At 37.7% G+C, this 11,129-nt stretch overlaps 1 pseudogene; it reads right to left on the bottom strand.

Annotated features, from left to right (window-relative positions):
- Positions 1-339: 339 nt before the first annotated feature.
- LOC148757637 (small ribosomal subunit protein eS24 pseudogene) lies at positions 340-2,833 on the bottom strand (annotated as a pseudogene).
- Positions 2,834-11,129: the final 8,296 nt, after the last annotated feature.

Raw genomic sequence — 11,129 nt, forward strand, 5'->3', positions numbered from 1 at the left:
AGATATTCTTTCAGCATTTCTTGCACAGCACACCTGTGGGCTATACTTATCTCAGTTCTTGACTATCTGAGAATGTCTTTATTTCACCACCAACTTGAGCAAAGGCTTCCCTCACTTGGTGACACTGTCATCTAAGGAAGGCAAAGGGTTGCACCCTTAGCTCAGCGTCACAGTGTTCTCTAACTACATTTTAAGAAAAAACTTTTGTAGACACTTTAACTTAAAAAGAAATGATGCTCAAACACCATATTATATGTTTGGAATAGGGTACCAGGGAAACTTGATAATATTGTTCAAATTTAACTGAGGAGCAGTCTTTACCTCTCGCACTCACTACTATCAAGAATGGAGAATCTTGATCACTTTCCATTGAGTTTTGACATGAAATGCTTGACCTAAACCAGTGAGAGAAAACAATATTCTTTTATTTATTTTTTGAAGTTCGTAGTTTATTAGTCCTCTCACAAAAAATCTGCTCAATCACCACAGATAAAGTCACTGACGAATCTTTACCAATCTCCACCTTACCTTATGCTAGCACCAACATTGGCCTTTGCAGTTCCCCTGACCTTCTTCACTCTGTTCTTGCATTACTTTCGCTGTTTCCTTGAGGTCTTTTTCTTCTCACACAGCCCATGTCTTGCAAGTCTATGTTTGGGTTCATTTTTCTTTGCGTAGTCCAAGGAACCATAAATCATGCCAAAGCCATTTGTCTTGCCACCACCGAAATGAGTTCTGAATCCAAATACAAAGATGACATCTGGTGTGGTCTTGTACATTTTGGCTAATTTTCCCTGAATTTCTGTTTTAGTTACTTAGTTGCCTTCCCAGGGTGAAGGACATTGATGACAATTTGTTTTTGTTGAAGTAGTCTAGTGATCATGAACTTCCTGGTCTGGAGAGTTTCTATGTCATTCATGATGGCAGCCAACCCTCGACAATATTCTCCATTACAGCTTGAGAAATACACAAAGAGAAACCTTCCTAGACTGCATGACTAAACAAGTGAGAAAGATATTGCTAAACTTCCCAGGGTGTTCTGCTCCTATTCCTATTTACTGCTTCACGTTGTCTCCAGGCTCAGTAAGTGGAGACTGCCAACAACTTTATTCCCACATCCTTTGTATGAGGAAAGGTTATAAATTGGAAGATGGAAAGAATGTGTGGCATCACTTAAACCAGTGTTGGCAACAATTCTGAAAATGCTTTTGCTGCTATTTAGATATCTGATGGTGCAATGTAATGGCCTTCTAGATGGGGGAGAGTGCTCTGGCAAAACCTAATCATCTTTTACAGACTCAGACTGAATCTCAGGAGCACGAGCATCTTTTATTTTCTTTCTTTCAATTCAACCGTTAACCAGACTACCCCATTCCCTGGCCCTGCCAGATAAGAAAATTCACTGTAATTAATTATAGGAAGAGCCTAAGCATTTAAAATATCTTAAAAGGTAGTAATTATCCTCATTACACGGAGGACTCACCCAATTTCAGACAAGCACTTGGCAGTGGGTGCTGTAATTGAGGCAGGGCTATAGCAGTTGATGAGCTTGAGATTGGAGAGTGGGATTTCTGGTGTGTATGTTTAGTTACCAAGGTGACACACAGTGTGCTAAGGAACTGAAAAGACCTATGCTTCATTTTCAACAGCGCAATCTCAGGACCGTGGGGGTCAGCCCAGGAAATCAAGAAGAACAATGGGCCGGCCATTTAAGGATGACAAGGTAGGAAAAGGCTTGATGAGGTGTTAATACAGGGAGGCAACATATTGAATGTAGAATGGTTTTATTAATTTCTTTAAGGGACATTTCTATTAGGTAAATCCATCTTTTTTAAAAAAACGTTTAAGACTTTATATACTTTCAGAGGATACAAAAGCATTTCTGTTGTAATTAAAAACAAGGTTGCAAATATGAAGAATCACACAAAGATTTCCGCATGGTTTAGTAGCTATATTACTACTTGAAAATTTTGTTGCTAGCCTCATTAAAGTAGACTTTTTCCCCAAGAAGATAGGATATCTGCATTTTCAATGTGATGACCAAGAAATACATTTATAATTCAGGAATTTACAAAGAGCTAAGAATAGGTGGCTTATTCCAAAGCTATGACTGTGTGTACCATTTTCACAATTACTATTACCATACATCTTATAAACCAATTATATTCTATTCATGTGTGTAGCAATCACATTGTGTAAAAGTTGCACGTAACTTATATGTAGCTCTTGATCACCAGCCACAGACTACCTATGGGATAAAGTTGGGGAGTAAACCAGGAGAACAACAAACAAACAACAAACAACAGTAACAGTAAATCTCTTGAGGGCTCTTGGTAATATTAATAAATGTGAGAACTTTATTTTTGTAACTTATTAGATTTCTAGGAAGAGAACTGGCTCACTCAGGGATTTATTGGTCCATTTCATTCTTAGCATGTTTTATGATAATTTTCATTTTTATTTTTATGACTAAGCATTGCATCTTTACATTGGAACATTATGAAAGTAAAGCATTTTAGCTGGACTAGAATACAGTGATGTCATTATTTGGCAGTAACCCATACATGTGTAAGTTCAGCCTCTCCAGAGTCCAAAAACATCATCTCCAAGTAATCCAGAAACCTTGTCATGTACTGTTCTCTTTCTCTCATTCACACACAGGGAATATCTACTGTTCAGAACACATCCTCTTTTATGTGCTTTGAAGTTATTCCTTCATTATTCTACCTGATTCTATGCCATCCTTCAAGGAAAAACTCAAATGATACCTTCCCAGAGAAGAAGCCTTTCCAGATTCCCTCAGGCATTACTGTTCTCTAGCTTCTGCCTCCAATCTCCCATAGCATGTGTGTGTGCCTTTATTATAACACGTTTATCATTTTACATAATTGTCTACACTCCAGCACACACTTACAGACATCAAGTTCTTTGAGAGTACAAATTCTTTCTTGCTCATCTTTGTGTCTCCAGGGCTTGCCTGAGCGTGACACATTAAGTCAAGACTGTTTGTTAAAAAATGAATGAATATGTAAGTTAATGGCTTAAGACTGTTATTTACTGGGAGTTCTGTTCTTTTTGAAATTTCATGGAGAGCCTTTGGGATAAGTTCTTAGAATATGGACCTATCTTAACATGGAAGAATGGAAGAGATAAAAAGATACAAGAATAGCTGGAAGGACTGTTACTAGTAGATGCAAGGAGAGTAGGTTACCATGAGCAAGATACAACCTTTGTAGAGCTTGAGTTTTTAAATGAGTATATGTAAGGTGGCATTGATCACAGAGTTAGTGTGACCAGTGAGGCTCTGGAGTCAATCAAACCCTTTGCTTAAACAATGGCTTGGTCACTTACTAGCAAAGCCAAGCTTCACCCTCTCTAAGTCTCATTTACTTCTCCTATAAAACCCACCTTCTAAATTTTGGGGGCTGTCTTAGTCCATTTGGCTTCTATAACAAAATGCCCCAGATTGGGGGGCTTATAAACAACAGAAATTTATTTATCACAGTTCTAGAAGCTGGAAGTCCAAAATCAGAGTGCCAGCATGGTTGGGTGAGGGCCTTCCCTCAGGTCACAGCCTCCTCCTGCATTCTCACATGGCATTAAGGGTCAGGGAGCTCTGTGGCATGTCTTCTGTAAGAGCACTAATCCCATTCATGAGGACTCCACCCATATGACCAATCACTCCCCAGAGTCTCCACCTTCTAACTCCATTATTTTGGGCTTTAGGATTCCAATGTGTGGATTGGCAAGGGGGTGGGGTGGACACAAACATTCAGATGATAGCAGAGGATGACTAATAAGATAAACATCATATGAAGTGCTTGTTACAGTGACTGGCACATGCTATGTACTAAATTATAGCTATTATTATTATTATTTCTTTTTATGTATGATTTTACTTTCTACTTATTTCTGCTATTTTGGGTTTTCAAACATGCATATCGGAGGCTTAAATCAATATGTGTAGTCATGACCACTCAATGAAAAATATATTCTAAAATATTTTGAAGACTGAAACCCTTTAAATTTGAGTAACATAACACCATCTCTTATGTATTTATGCCCTGGGAGACATATGAGCAGGAGTGATGGGCTAGACCAGAACTCTAGTGCCCTACAATGGTTTTTCTAACTGTGGGCCCACTTTGCCCAAGTTTTGTTGTCTGGAAAATAGAGATAAACAACCCCACACTAACTACAGATATATTGTAAGGAATATCAAGTAGGAAAAACAATGATGAAGCACTTAGTCTTCTTTACAGTCTTGCAAGGTGGTATCGTATTTTAATTATGTTCTTTTTAGAAAAGAAACAGCCAAAAGCAAGCAATAAACTAAGGGTATAATTCATTGACTTTAAAATGGGCCCCAAAGTATGGTCTGAGACAAACTTCACGTTGAAGCGTTAGCGTTGACCCCTTTATGAATACTGCCCAGTACCTTGCGTGAATAATTAATGCAGTGACCCCCACCAGCAGCGGGCAGCAACAGCAGATATGGGATCAACTACCAACTCCACTGTGGTCTAACTCAGCGACCCTGGATAGCTACACTGTCAGATCATCATTATTGGGGATAATCAACCTTCTTCCAATGATCTTGGAGTTATTTTAAGGATTAATAATAATAATAATAATAACGTAAGTTTACACATCTGTCTTCTTTAGCAGGATGAGATAAAGGGTGACGAACAGCTAATAGAAACCTCCCTGGGAAGTTACAGTGAGAGGGACAGCAATGGAAGATAAAAGTAAGCGACAGTCAGCAGTTCAGTGACGTGGCGCTGGGCTTAATCACTAAATAACAGATATTCCTGCATGTTTATGAGGTGATCCTAGGTGCTGAAGGGAGGCTCGGTGTGCCAATCAAGTCACAGTGCTGGGGTCATGGTAGAGGCGGCACGTTGTCGTGGAAAGAACATGGGCTTGAAGGTAGGCGGCCACGGGGAGGATTCCCGCTTTGGTAAATTACTATTAGCTAGCTATCTTTGCTGTTCCTTTTTCAACAGCTTTTTAAATAAACAGGGGATAATAATATTTCTCTTATGGGAGGCTGTGAGCATCAAAGGAGGTGATGCATTGGTACTGTGACCTGGATCTTTAAGGAAACATGATCAGGTGCGGGGAGTGGGTCTTTGGGAGGAGCTAGGGCTTATAGAAGTTCATGTGAGAACCCTACAAGAACACCTCGATGGTTCTCACTGCCTTTATAATAAAGCTCTATGGTTCTAACTTCCTTTTTTCTTTCCTTAAATACCCCTCCATGATGGCATCTGGACAGAATGTGCACATGGCTTGCCCTGTCTGCATGCACTGGGTTGCAACCCCTTTCCTTTTTCTGAGTAAATCCTTCTTGGTGATGAAATACCTAGTCGATATTATTAATATTTTTAAATTGACAGCATGCAGAGAGCTTACCCTAAGGTGAGCCCTCTGTAGCTACTTGTTAATCCCTCAGAACTGGGTATTCTTTTCCTCATTGACTGTATTCTCTCCAGGAAACTGCACAGATCACCCAGCTTCTTTAGCAGAGCTTATCATTTTCTGTTATCATCACTGATGTGTTCCCCACCTATTTTGCCACATAAAAGGAGACATGTTAAATATCCAAGGAATCGCATTTCAGATTAAGTTCCTCAAATTGGTAGAACAACATATTATTAATCTGCTGACCTAATTCGAGACCATGTAGATTTCATCATTATCATTACTGTGTCGTTCACACTTTTCAGTTACTATCTATAATTAGTAACGTGTATTGGAGATAATGGAAGAAAGTCATCCCCATCACCCTTTTTCTCTCAAACTAGTTACTTGAAGACTGAAAACTTTGCTTTTATATGTTCTGAGCAGAGCACATTATGGGCTTACTTTAATTGGAATGTCTTTATGAGAATAACATTAGGAACACCATTAAAAAACATCACTTTTTAACTTGAAAGAGTTTTATCTAAGTTATGTAATGTGTGAAAAATATACTCGTATTTTCAAATTGAGATTTGTGTGAAGATAACCATATGTGTTAAAAAAAATAATCTACATAGAACTTAAGTAATTGGGGGTTATACTATTTGCATACCTAAATTAAAATCCTTGCATAAAAATGTAATTCTGTTTAAATTTAGAATTAAATTATGGAAGTTAATGCAAAATACTTAGTATATATAAAGCTATGTACTCTGGCGAAAACTAGACTTTCCTCTTCATATAGTAAACACTTGGTTTTGTGATAAAAACAAAAACATCTCTATTGCCATTTGTGTGTGTGTGTGTGGAATTACTCTTTGTATAGACAAAAAAGAAAAAAGAAAAAAAAAGAGATAAAAGACAAAAGAAATGCGCTGTGGTGTTAGTCTCAATTAAGATGGCCTGCCTTCAAAAGTCTAGGGATGAACAGGTGGCCTAACACAAACCAATTGGACTCTGTCTCCTGTGATTTCAAAATATTAATATAATAATGGCAATGTGAAGGAAAACAAAAAGAGAAAGAGAAAAACAACTGGAGCCAATTCATCCAACTGCCCAGTTTTGGTAATCCAGTGGCTCAATTTTGTCACTAAGGACCCAGAATCTTCCTGTTGTATCTCTATATTCACAGGGTGTAGACTCATCTTTTTTAGCTAACTCCCCCCATCATCCCAAGGTGGCTGCTTAGTTCCAGGTCCCAAAGACAATGTGATTCCGTAAAGTGGCTATTTGATGAGGGCTCAGCTGGACAGCTCATTTCTTCAGCAATAATGCCAGCCAAGTTTGGTCATGTGGCTAAATAAATAAATGCACACTAATTATAATTATGTTGCTCTAAGTTTTTAAACATTCTGATTTGCTGTTTCATAAATCTGTGAACATATCCTAAATAGAATATTCCACTAATTTGCGATCATGCTTTGAAATTGTACTTAGTGCCAGAAAATACTTCCAGTGACTTTTTTGGTAGCAATTTTGGAAGGAAGGGAAAAATCATCTTTTCTCCATTACTCACAAACCCCTTACTCTGTCTTATTTTATACTTCTCTCTCTATATAGAATCCTCTCCAGCTATGGCAACTGTAACTAAAATTGTCTGCTTAATGCTACTCTGGGATTTTCCTTTTTCACTCTCTTGTACTCACTTACATCTAAGATATGGGGATCTTCATTAAATGTTTGTTGAATTAACAATTGAAAATAGATTAAATGATGAAAAGCAATTACTGTGATATGAGTAGAATAGGCAGGTTACTATAAACAATAACAACCACATGGATATGATTCCATCAAAAGAAAAGGAAATGTATAGCTGAAATTTGGAAAAAATGAAGAACAGCAGAATATGAGCTAAATATTTAAAATACCACTGTCTTGAGATTCGTAAGATTTGGTTCTGGGAATTAGGATAATTACTCAGACACATATTCTTAACAGTGAATACTTGACATTTGCTTTTGTATTATTTTGTTTGCTATAAAATTTTTTCAGTCAATACTATCCCTGGTAAGAATACAGAAGTGAATTTTTTTCTATGGTTGGTGTACAGTCTAGTAGGAAGTATATCAAATTTATAGACTTGTAGAATTAGAGAGACTGAATTTATTTTCCAGTCTAACTTGTTCATTTTATAAATGAAAACATTAAAGTATAGAGAGATTCAACTAATCCATACTATTTTAATAGCAACCATTAATCATTTATTCTGTGTTGTCTTAAATCATTTACAAACCTTATCCTATTTAATGCTCTCAACAGTTCTGTTAAATAAAAGTCCCATCTTATGGATCAGGTAACTGGAATTCCCCAAAGTTAGATACCTTGTCCAAGGTCACATAGCAGTGCCTCTCATCAGCAATGAGGTCCAGCTGTGTGGACTCCTAGCCTAGTGCTCACTCCACAACACTGGCAGCCAGTGCCTGGACCTCTGAAACAAACTAAATGGGGAATCTGGGGCCCAGGAATTGGGCGGAGAGCTTTATGTGTCCTTAATGTGCAGGTTGTAATATATGATTATATGCTTTCATTAAGATCATCATGCCCTATTAATTTAACAGCTTTTAATAATATGCCTGGTGTTTACAAATGTAAACATAAATGGAAAGACAGAAAAATCATAAAACTATACCTGATGAAATAAGCTATTTTAAGCTAGAACCACTAAATTGAATTCCAATGAGAATGAAAAATAGCTGACATTCCTAATGTAGCATAACCAGGTTGGGGGTGGAGTGGGGCAGGGGACATCACAATTAATAACACCAATGATGTCAGTTTCTTTTTCTATCTAAATGATATTGAGAGCACAGAGTACTGAGGTATGGCCAGAGTGTCCTTATGAGATCATGAGAGACTGACTTTTGCAATAAAAACCAGAACTTTATAGAAAAGAGTACCCATGAATTCTTACCCACGGATTCTGGTTAATGCATAAAACATCTGCAATGAGTTCAGCAGGAGGCCTCTCTACCTTTTCAATTTCAAAGCTAGGACTCTTCATTAATTTATTTATGCATACATTTACTCAGTTGGTCATCATGCTTGAACGCATATGAGTGGTAGGTTGAAATTGTGGCAGGAACATGGAAAGAGCTCTGAAAGACTACTAATACTATATGACTTCAGTTGTATGTGTGTCGTGCAGGGTGTCATGCGTGGTCTCTGGTCCCGCTCCCCACACAAGAACACAGGACATGGTGAGGCCCAAAAGGAACACCCACAGAGCCACAGATACGGGAGTCATACCACTATAGTCTCGCTGGTGGCTGGGTTGAAGATACGGGAAACAGAAGTCACGTTATCCGCAATCCGCCGTCTGCTTCTCTGCCAATCAACCTCACTTACTAACTGCAATCCGCTCTTGCTAGCTCAGCCACCATCTTCTTGCCAGCCCCCATTTTCTGCAAGCGTAGCCACGGCAATTATATTAGTGGCCAATGGCTCACTGGTTACCACTGAGGGCCAACTAGCCACAGCTGATGGTCATCCAATCACAGTTGTTGGCCATTTACTATCCGAGTGAGCACCTTTCCACGTGAGGGCGAGAGCCTAGAAACTGCACTCCTGGCTCTGTCCCCACAATGTGGAATCCAAAAATCAAAATAAATGAACAAATAAAGTGAAACAAACTTACACATACAGAGAAAAAACTGATGGTTGCCAGAGAAGTGGGTTGGGGGTTGGGTGGGTAAAGGTGAGGGGACTAAGAAGTAACAAGCCATGGGGATGTAATGCATAGCACAGGGAATAGAAATCAATAATATAATAGTATAATAACTATGCACATAACAGATGGTTACGAGACATCATGGTCACCACTTTGTAAGGTAAATATTGAATGACTATATTGTATACCTGAAAATCATATGACATTGTATGTCAACTATAATTAAAAATAATTTTTTAAAAAAGATCCACTTTCAGAGAAGTTAAAAACTGGTGGGAACATAATTAGAGTAAATTAGACTAACTTAGGCTTATCTTCTTTCTAGAGGTAGAAGCTTCATTTTCCTATTAATACATTATTTTATGTAATTAGTTTCCTAGGTATAACTGTTGTATTTTTGTTCAATAGTCTCTCATTTACCAGCTTCTTTTCCAGGACAGTATTTCCTAGTATCTTTTTTACCTTTCCTTTCCTTTCTTTTTTTTTACATTCAATATTATTTTCTATTATTTTCAGGTGTACAGTATAGTGGTTACATGTTTATATAATTTAAGAAATGATCCCCCTGACTAGTCTAGTACCCACCTGGCACTATACACAGTTATTACCCATAACATTGATTATATTCTCTATGCTTTACTTTAAATCACCATGACTATTTTGTAAGTGCCACTTTGTACTTCTTAATGGCTCCACCTTTTTCACCCTGCTTCCCAACAACCTCCCATCTATCATTCCAACAAATCTAGTACCCATCTGACACCATACATAGTTATTACAGTATTATTGACTATATTCCTTACGCTAGAACTTATATCCCCATGGCTACTTTATAACAACCAATTTGTACTTCTTAATCCCTTCCTCTTTTTTTCACCCACACCCCCAACTCCCCTCCCATCTGGCAACCATCAAAATGTTTTCTGTATCTATGTGTTTGTTTCATTTTAGGTGTTCTTGCTTATTTTGTTCTTTAGGTTCCACATGTAAGCAAAATCACATTGCATCTGTCTTTCTCTGTTTGACACCACTGAGCACAATACCCTCCAATCTATCCATGCCGCTGAAGATGGCAAGAACCGATTCCTATCTATGGCTGAGCAATATTCCATTGTATATTTGTACACCTCCTCTTTACCCATTCACCCATTGATGGACACCCAGGCTGCCTCCACATCTTGCCCATTGTAACAATGCTGCAATGAACATATGGATGCATATGTCCCCTCAAAGTAGCGTTTTGGATTTCTTTGAATAAATACCCTGAAGTGGGATTACTGGATCCTTCATTGTCTCTTCTTATAGCCTTTGTTTTAAAGTCTATTTTGTCTGGTATAAGTATTGCTACCTCAGCTCTTTTTGTTTTCTTCATTTCCATTTTCATGAAATATATTTTTCTATCTTTTTACTTTCTGTCTGTGTGTCTTTCAAGCTAAAGTGAGTTTCTTGTAGGAAGCATATGCAAGGGAGTTGTTTCTTATGCATTCTATTAATAGTCATACTATTTCTTTTGATTGGAGCATTTAATTCATTTACATTGAAAGTAATTGTTGATAGATATGAAACTATTGCCATTTCATTATTCATAATTTTGATCTTTTTTTCCCCATCTTAAAGAAATCTCTTTAACATTCCTTATAACACTGGTTTGGTGGTGATGAACACCTGTAGCTTTTTCTTATCTGGGAAGCTCTTTATTTGTCCTTTGATTCTAAATGATTACCTTGTTAGGTAGAGTACCTTTGATTATATGTTCTGCTTTTCATCACATTGCATATTTCCTGCCAATCCCTGCTTTTCATTACATTGAGTATTTCCTGCCAATCCCTTCTGGCCTGCAAATTTTCTGTAGAGAAATCAGCTGACAGTCTTATGGGGTCTCCCTTATAAGTTACTAGTTGCCTTTCTCTTGCTGCTTTTAGGATTCTCTCTTTCCATTTTAATTATGATATGTGTTCATGTGGGCCTGTTTGGGTTTATCCTGTTTTGGACCTTGCAC

The sequence above is a fragment of the Rhinolophus sinicus genome, chromosome 7, assembly GCF_057876585.1.
Source record: "Rhinolophus sinicus isolate RSI-liver-muscle chromosome 7, RSI-T2T, whole genome shotgun sequence".
Taxonomy (NCBI): Eukaryota; Metazoa; Chordata; class Mammalia; order Chiroptera; family Rhinolophidae; genus Rhinolophus; species Rhinolophus sinicus.